Consider the following 9,318-nt stretch of genomic DNA (forward strand, 5'->3'; position numbering starts at 1 on the left):
AAAAAACAGCAAAGCTTCCTATCCAAGAAGTGAGAGAATTTTATCCAAGCAAGGCAGACTTAAAAGCAGATATATTAAGTCATCAGTAGATTTAGCTGCATCAAAAGTAAGATGATTATTTTAGAAAGATAAGATCTCTGAATGTAACTGAATCAGATCTAAGGAAATATTATCGTTGTGCCAAATATCTCTTAAATGCATTTTACCAATGCTGTTGACTGTTATTATATTTTTTAGAAGTAACACAAATCCATTGAAAATCTACATGACACTCCAAATGAGTTCTAACTTTTAATTCTAGTATATACAGTGGCTAACAGGTGAAACTGTATCTAGGGTAAGGATAAAGCACAAGATCTTAAAGGGAGGTATAGTTTGAACTTTCTCAGGAGCTACTTTAAAGCTGTAAGTATGAAGGATAGTTAGACATTAAAAGTACAAGCCTAAAGCCAGATGTTACAGCACACTTTAGGAACTCCTGCTAGACACACTTTGTATATCTTTAGATTGAAATCTTAAACCCACCATTACACCTTAAGATAAAACAATTGAATATATTGGGGGCCATTTATTTAAATTACCACATTTTGCCCTTACCTCCCAATAGATTTATAACTGTCACATATTATAAATTGTTAGAAAAATTTACAATATTTAGGGTAACTAAGGCCTTTTTTAGTTGGTTGTGTGGGGGTAAGGATTCCCCCTTTTCTTTTTGTAATTGAGACTTAAGAGTTTGATTATATCTTTTAACAATAGCCTGGCCACAAGGGTTGTATGGAATGCCTGTGGAATGTGATATTTTCAGGTCTGGAGAAAATCTACAAAGTCCTTACTTATGAAGTAGGGGCCATTATTTGTTTTAATTTGATAAGGAAGCCCAAGGTTGGCGAAACATTGAAGCATATGACTAATGGCATGTTTAGATTTTTTTCCCAGCATGTACCGATGTCCAGTAGGCACCAATGCCCAGTAGGCATGGGAAAACGTCAGTGAGCCCAGTCACCATGAGAGGGCAGACTTCTTCCCTGTCCCCACCTGGGTCAGTCCAACGGGGCCACGTGGCAGTCTCCCAGGAGGATTGCCTGCCATTTCCCAGTAGGAGAGGGTCAGGCACAAGCTGCCAGGAGGGGGTCCATTTATTTAAATTTCCAAATTTTGCCCCTGGCTCCAAATAGATTTATAATTATTATATATTACACTTTGTACTTAGTTTAATTTTAAAGGTCCCCACAGTCTTGACCAATTTAAGATAATAAGATCTGTAAAATTAAACATGTTAAACACTTCTAACATATAAAGGCACAGAGTAAATAATTTTAACTGGTAAAAGGCATAGCAAGGAGAGACTAAAACAGTGTAAATTGAACCATCATAACCTAAAGTTAGTCTCAGTGCCTGTAATTTTAACTTGTTTGAGGTTTTCTAGCTTAAAATCTTAAGTCTCAGCCGGGCATGGTGTGCACGTCTTTAATCCCAGCAGTTGGGAAGCAGAGGTAGGAGAATTACCATGAGTTTTCAGCCACCCTGAGGCTCCATAGTCTCCAGGTCAGCCTAGGTTAGAGTGAAATCCTACCTCGGAAAACCAAACCAAAGAAAAAACAAATCTTAAATTTCTTAATTCAATATCTCTAGCTAAGCATATCAGTCTATTAATTATCATTAATAATTATTAATTTAACCTTGATTAAACTCTCTGGGCCTGAGCAGCAGGACACAGCCAGCCCTTATGCCAGTAGCCCAGTTCCAACGAAGCCCCTGGTAGTTTTTCTTTCCTCTTAGACAGCTTATAAGCTAAGTCTCAAAGTTTAATGCTGTCTGTACTTAGAATTTTTAAACTTCTATCTGATTAGTCTATAAAATTTGGATGACCACTCCAGAAGACACCTTCAGTTGTAAGCACCAAGTCTACGCCTATTTCTTTAAAACAAAGGTTCCAATAGATTAACATCCACATGGTCAGTTTCATCTCAGCTCATTCCTCGGTCTGTATCAGTCAGCTTCAGGTTCGCTGAGATAGACTTCCAGACCAGGTACAGTTATGGAGGAAGGAATATTTATTGAAGCTTACAGATCCAGGGCAAGTTCCATAATGGCCGAAAAAGATGGCCTGCCTTCACAGGCCCAAGCAGAGAGAGAGAGAGAGAGAGAGAGAGAGAGAGAGAGAGAGAGAGACAGAGAGAAGCATAAGCCTTTAGAAATATAAAAGCTTCAGATGCAGCTTGGTAGCCCTGTTCAGAAATACAAAAGCTGCTGGTGAACCAAAGGTGAAGGGAAAGAGAAAGGGAACAAAGAGATGTCAACAAGATGTCAACAAGTAAGTACAGGTTATAGAAGGAAACTTTAGCACATTAAATATAAAGCTTGCCTCATAACTCATGAGGGTACGCTCACTCTCACATGTACACCGATTACCTCCTCAACAACTGCCTCTCATGGGGGCACTAGTCTGCTGGGTTCCCAGAGCCCCACATTGGGCACCAAATGCCGGGCTTTGCTGGTAGGGGCAGGTAGTGATGAGGGAAGGACCAGGCCTTCTGGTTCCTCCCTAGGGGTTGAGGGGATGATGAGCGTTGGATGATCCAGACCTCTCCTGGCCACCAGAGAAAAACCACATTGAGTCAGGAGTCTTTTCGAAGCAGGAACTCACAGAAAAAATTCACTTTATTGCTAAGAGCAGTTGCCTATATCATGTGGGGGAGGAAGGCAGGGATTTTAGGATGGGAGAAGAGGTAAGGGCCAATAGTAAACTTTAACTATTGAAATGGTAATTACAATTGCCATGCGGAGGTAGCAGGCCAGAAGCCATTAGGCATCTTGCTGAGTCCTAGCTGGCCAGAGACAGGCCGCCAAGCTCTAGCTAGGCTCAGGAAGTTCCACTGGGCCTCAAGCCTGGGCCTTTCAGAGCCCAGCACTCAACCATTGGAATTTCATAAAGCTGAAAAGTTTTTTCACAGACATACAATAAGCAGAGCCAATACATGGCACACATAATGGGAGAAAATTTTTGCAGGCTATACAATAGACAGAGGCCTGATCCCTAGAATTTGAAAAAAAAAAAAAAAAAACCTCAAAAACCTAAACAAACAACCAACACACTCACAAAGTGGGCAAGAAACTGAGCAGTGTATTCTCAGAAGAAGAAATACAAATGGTAAACACACACTTAAGAAAATGTTCAATATCCCTAACCATTAGGGAAATGCAAATTAAAACAACTATGAGATTCCACCTTACCCAAGTAAAGATAGCAAACATTAAAAGATCAAATGAAAACAGATGTTGGTGATGATGTGGAGAAATTGGGACCTTCATTTACTGTTGGTTGGAGTGTAAGCTGGTATAACCACTATGGAAACAACATACAGACTCCTGAAAGGTTGACTATAGAGTTATCAACAGACCAAGTTGTTCTGTTACTGGGCATTTGCCTTAAAAGCTCCATGCCCAAGTTCATAGAAAACTTGTTCAACCATGTTTATAGATGCTCAATTCATAATAGTTAAGAACTGGAATCAACCCAGGTGCCCATCATTGGTGAATAGATAACCATGATGTGGTATATCTACATGATGGAATTCTACTTGGAAGTTAGAAAAAAAATGACAGAATGAAATTTGTAGAAAATAGTCAAAGTTGGTACATAAGGACAATCATTTCACAGTCTTATTCATGTGCACCTCCTAATCTGGATCAGCCAGAGATACTGACATACCTAATAGGCATCTCAAGGCCTGGACAATAGGGAGGGTAAGGCTTGAGGGCAGGGTAAGGCAGGGGGACACAAAGCTGAACCCAAATGGAACTGGTACCATTAAATCCTATATCTTGGAAGACAAACCAAACTTTTGAACCCTCCTCAGGACCTTAGATGGAGCATGTGAATTGAAGGGCCCTGGAGAGGGTTAGATGAAGCCTAATCTTGCATTTCTCCTGTTTCTTTCTTTATTTTATCTTTCTTTCTTTCTATTTTCCTTCTTTTTCTTCTCTCTTCTCCATTGATCCTGGTCTGTAAACTTTAGTGCCAGGATATGGTTAACATCCACAATGAGCTGTTGATCAGAGAAAACTACAAAGTTTCCCAAAACAAGACAGACTTCTGTCAGAGCATTTGATTACCCACCAGAGGTTAATGGGAAGGTCCCACTGCTGAAGACGCCACATGCTGTCAGTATGGAACATAGAGAGACCTGGTGGGAATCTCTAAAAGAGGCAGTCCTCAGACAGTCCATCTAGTGTTAGAAGGTGCTATATGAGGTACTGGGGGAAAGCGAACATATGTCTGATCAACTTGAGGTCTAAGCTATTCAGAAGCTAACAACCTGACATAACGCTCACACTAGTGCAATACTGGCACACAGCCATGATGGGTAACCAACTGCTCTTGGATTGGTTAACAGATCCAATCCATGGAAAGGAACATATATCTGGAAGTAGGAAACAAGTCAGAATAATATCCAGGTAATGAGTTTGCTTTCAAATATTAAGCTCCCAGTAATTGTGGGCTACAAGAATGGCTACATCCCTTAAACTCTCTCTAATCTAATAATGATTATCCCATTTAACCTGTGCTGACTTCATTCTCCATTGTAGAATCTGCTTCTCTTTTTCAGATAGAAGTGGGACCTAAGGAGAGAAACAACCGATCATACTTTACTAGGGCCCCAGCTGATACCATAGGGGAATTGAGGAAATGATCAAGAAAGCTGATTTCTCAGTGAATCTGATATCAGCACAAGGATGAAGCAGCACAAGGATGAAGAAGAATGACTCTGAGGGCACTCAAAACCTACCAAACCAGAGATCCAGAGGCTCCCAAGGACCCATCACTGAAGTAGACTTAAAACAAACCCAACATGGCTCAGGAAATTTAGCAGAAGAGGGGCCAGAAAGATTTTAGAGCTCTATGCACAGAGACATTGCCTCTTCCCCATAACTAATGGCTGCCCCTACAATGCTCAACCCACAATCCCCATGGGGTGACCTGCTTCCCCAATGAGGAAAGTCCCTTTGGAGAAGGAGCAGGGATGAAGGAAAGGATGGTAGGAACATGTGTCATTTATATACTGAATATGTCCATAACTAATACAAAAATATTACTTTACATTTCCCAATGGAAACCCTGAAATCAAGAAGGGCCTGGAATGGAACACTTTAATGTCAGAAAAAGAAAAACAAAAAACAAAACATAATTATGGCTTCCAACCCAAGCCACTATACCCCATGAAAGTATTCAACATAATAGATGGCGAAAGGAAAAATTCCAAGAAAACCTCTATGATTATATGAAGACAACGCCAAACAAACAGAGAATACTTCAGGGAATACTCCACACAGAAAAGCCAAACAACTAATGTCAAGAGCCAACAAGAAGAAAAACACAATAACTAAATCTAGTCCAGGCTCAAAAAGTACAAAACTCCAGAAACCACAAAACCTCATAAATCACCCCATCATGGCAGGGATTCTATCAAACCACGCAGTTATAATCTTAAATATTAGTGGTCTTAGCATACTCATCAAAAGTCACAACTTAACAGAGTGGATCCTAGAGACTGAACAACACATTTTTAAACAATGAATGAGTTGTGGAATACATTTTTAAAAATTGTAAAATTCCTAAAATTTTATGACAATGAGAACACAACTTAGCAAAACTTATGGACACAATGAAGGCAGTCCTAATGAGATAATTGAAAGCACTAATTGCATGCATAGCAAAAGCAGAAATCCCAAACTAATAACCTAATTGTCCACCTGACGGCATTGGTAGAACAACAAGAATTGAATCCTAAGATCTCCAGATGGAAAGGAACAATCAGCATCTGAGCAGAAATTAATAACTTGTAACAAACTAAGAAAACAATTTTAAAAATCAATGAAATGGAGAGCTTGTTCTTAAAAAAAAAAAAGATTGATAAATCCCTGACCAAATTGTTCAAACAAAGAAAGAGAAGTCTCAAATTAATAAAATCAGAAATGAAAAAAGAGTGGTCACAACAGACATCAATGAAATTGGAAAAATATTCAGGGCATACCTTCCAAACTGCACTCCACAGAATTGGATAACGTGGAAGAATTACATGAATTCCTAGCCACATACTACCTACCAAAACTAAACCCAGAGTAGATGAATGTCCTAAATAAATTAATGGCATCCATGGAGATTGAAAAAGTAATCAAAACTTCCCAAAAAGAACAGTCCAGGACCTGTGACTTCTCAGCTGAATTCTATAAAAAATTCATTGAAGATAAGCTAGGCATGGTGGTGCATGCCTTTCATCCCAGCACTTAGGAGGCAGAGGTAGGAGCATTGCCATGAGTTTGAGGCCACCCTGAGATTCCATAGTGAATTCCAGGTCAGCCTGGGCTAGAGTGAGAGCCTACCTTGAAAAACCAAAAAGAAAAAAAAAATCATTGAAGAACTGAAACCAACTTTTTCTCAAACTGTTTTGCATAATCAGAGAGCAGGGAATGCGTCACAACTCCTTTTTTTCTGAAGCTAGCATCACTCTAATACAAAAACCAGAGGTACAATAAGAGAATAAAACTATAAATCTATATGCCTAAAGAATTTAGATGCAAAGATCCTGAACAAAATCCTCAAAAACTGAATTTAACCACAGATCAAAAGAATTATCCACCTTGTGCTCACTTTGGCAGCACATATACTAAAATTGGAATGATACAGAGAAGATTAGCATAGCCCCTGCGCAAGGATGACACACAAATTCGTGAAGCGTTCTATATTAAAAAAAAAAAAAAAGAATTATCCACCTTGATAAAGTAGGCTTCATCCTAGGAATGCAGGCATGGTTCAACATGTGGAAATCGGTCAACACACCACAACACATATATAACCATAAGAAAAACATGATTATCTCAATTGATGCAGAGAGTGTCTTTGACACAACACACCACATATATAACTATAAGAACAACATGATTATCTCAATTGATGCAGAGATGTCTTTGACAAAATTAAACTCTAGTTTGTGATCAAAATGCTGGAAATTATATGCATGGAGGGTTTACATCTCAATACAATAAAGGCTATACATGAAGCACCTAAAACTCAAATAATACTTACTGGGGAAAGACTCAGGGAGTTCCCGTTGTTATCAAGAACAAGATGGGATTCCCACTCTCACCACTACTCCTCAACATAATACTAGAAGTACTAGCCCAAGCAATAAGACAGGAGAGAGAAATAAAAGGGAATAAAAGAAATCGAGGAGGATTTGATAAGGTGGAAAGACCTCCCATGTTTCTGTATAGGTCCAATTAATATTATGGAAATGGCAATTCTACCAAAACCAATATACAGATTTAATGTAATACCAATAGAAATTCAGCATCATTCTTCACAGAGACAGAAAAAATGATCTCAGAATTCATATGGAATGGCAGCAGGTCTCATATATCCAAACATATCCTCAGCAAATTTCTGGAGGTACCACCATACCTGATCTAAATCTATATTATAAGGACATAGTAAACAAAAACAGCATGGTACTTGCATAAAAATGGAAGCAGAGACCAATGGAACAGAATTTAAGATCCAGATCTTAGGTCAAGTAAGTCCACTACTTATCTTTGACCAAAGTGCCATTAAAGTAGACTGGAGAAAAGACAGCATTTTCAACAAATAGTGTTGGAGAAATTGGATAACCATATGTAGAAAAATGAAACTAGACACACTTGTCTTACCACACACAAAAATAAATTCCAAATAGGTTAAAGACCTCAATAGAAGAGCTTAAATCCTTTCCTACTGGAAGAAAAAATAGGAGGAACCTTCCATGACATATGAGTGGGGAAAGATGTCCTGAAGAAAACCCCAATAGCCCAGAAAATTTTTTAAAAAATCACTCAAACAATGGGATCTCATGAAGCTAAAATCTTTTGTACCAAAAAACATACCATAAAGAGATTCAATAGATTACCCACTGAATGTGAGAAAATCTTCACCAGTTATGTACCACTGACAGAAGCCTAATATCTTGAATCTACAAAGAACTAAAAAAAACTAAATAATAAAAAAAATCAAACACACTCCAAACATGGGGATGAGAACTGAATATGGAGTTCTCTGAGGAATAAATACAAATGGCTAACACACATTAACAAAATGTTCAACATCCCTAATCATTAAGGAAATTCAAACTAAAACACTCATGAGATTCCACCTTACTCTAGTAAGGATGACAATCATTAAAAAATCTAACAACAAATGTTGGTGAGGATGTGGGGAAAACTGGACCCTCATTCAGTGTTGGTGAGCTCCCATATTTGTCCAACCACTGTGGGAATCAATCTGGAGATTTCTTGAAAAGGATGAAAATAGAGCTACCACCAGATTCAGTTATTTCCATACTATGTTTATAGCTGCTCAGTTTATTTTTCCTAGAAACTGGAACCAACCCAGGTGCCCATCAATAGATAAGAATAGATAAGAAGTTGTGGTATATTTACACAATGAAGTTCTACTCAGTAGTAAGAAAAAATGATGCTATGAATCTTATTTAAAAAATGGACAGAACTAGAACAGATCATATACAGTGAACTCACACTATCAAAGAAAGACAAACACAGAATGGTCTTACTTATTTGTGGTGCCTGACCTTGACCAGCTTAAGGTGTTAATATACCTGATAGGCAATTCAAGGTCCAGTCCATAGGGATGGAAGGGTTTGGACTATGGGAAAGGGTGGGGGAGGAAACAAACTACATCCAAATTTAACTGGTACCATAGAAATCTTTATCTCTGGAGACAAACTAAAAGATATAACCCTCAAAAGGAGTGAAGGGGAGCTCCATAAAAGAAGGGCCCTGGAGAGGCTGGGATAAAGCCTAAGGTTAAAGAAATTCCTTTATTCTCTGTCTTGTAACTTCCAGTACCAGAAATTGGTTACCCACAATGAGTTTATCAGAGAGACCTATGAGATCCCCAAACAAAATCAAGAAAGGTTTCTATGGAAGCACTTGATGACTCACCTGAAACAAAAGGTAAGACCCTATTGCTAACGACACCATATACTGCAGACACAGAGCATGGACAAAGCTGGCTAGAATTCAGAAGAAAGCCAGTCCCCAGACAGTTAGCCTGTCTAGTGCTAGAATGCACTACATGAACTACTGGGGGAAAGGGGCCAACAATGGTCTGAACAACCAGAGCTCTAAGCTTCACAAAAGCAAACACTGTTGCAGCATGTACATGCAGTGAAAGAGTGGCACAAAGCCTTCATGGGTAACCAATAGTTTTTTGATAAGAGATCCCTTAAGTGTTAAGGAACACATATCTGGAATTGAGAACAG

At 38.7% G+C, this 9,318-nt stretch overlaps 1 non-coding gene across 1 annotated transcript; it reads left to right on the forward strand.

Annotated features, from left to right (window-relative positions):
- Positions 1-6,647: 6,647 nt before the first annotated feature.
- Positions 6,648-6,754, forward strand: LOC123455621. The gene has a single exon (XR_006634011.1). It is a non-coding gene; the product is annotated as a U6 spliceosomal RNA (small nuclear RNA).
- Positions 6,755-9,318: the final 2,564 nt, after the last annotated feature.

This window comes from Jaculus jaculus, chromosome 17 (genome assembly GCF_020740685.1).
Source record: "Jaculus jaculus isolate mJacJac1 chromosome 17, mJacJac1.mat.Y.cur, whole genome shotgun sequence".
Taxonomy (NCBI): domain Eukaryota; kingdom Metazoa; phylum Chordata; class Mammalia; order Rodentia; family Dipodidae; genus Jaculus; species Jaculus jaculus.